Consider the following 408-nt stretch of genomic DNA (forward strand, 5'->3'; position numbering starts at 1 on the left):
GGCTGCTTGCAAGGTGCGTTGATCCCTTTTTCAGCCTAGCTGCCGTGTGACGAGTCTACTTCAGAGTCAGTATGCGGCTTCCCTGTCCGCTGCCAAAATTTAGAGAGGAGGCACCGGGAGCTCCTCGTCAGGTCACCTCTACAGACACAGTCCGGCTGCTTCGGAAGGGTGCAGGACCCCGTTTTTCAGCCTGGTTATCGTAGACCCGAGCCCGTCAGGGACTCAGACTTCAAGGTAGTGTGCGAGCAACCGGGAGTATGGAATCATCTAGCCACTTGCCGAGACATCGGAACATTGCCCCGGAGGTAAAAGGGAACTGGTTTGCTACAGTTGGAGACGAGCGCAACAGGGTGGCTGACTGATGTGCGTGACATTCCAGCATTCTCGTGGGAAGTGGCCAACTGGTGT

This window comes from Cystoisospora suis, assembly GCF_002600585.1.
Source record: "Cystoisospora suis strain Wien I chromosome Unknown contig_3686, whole genome shotgun sequence".
Taxonomy (NCBI): Eukaryota; Apicomplexa; class Conoidasida; order Eucoccidiorida; family Sarcocystidae; genus Cystoisospora; species Cystoisospora suis.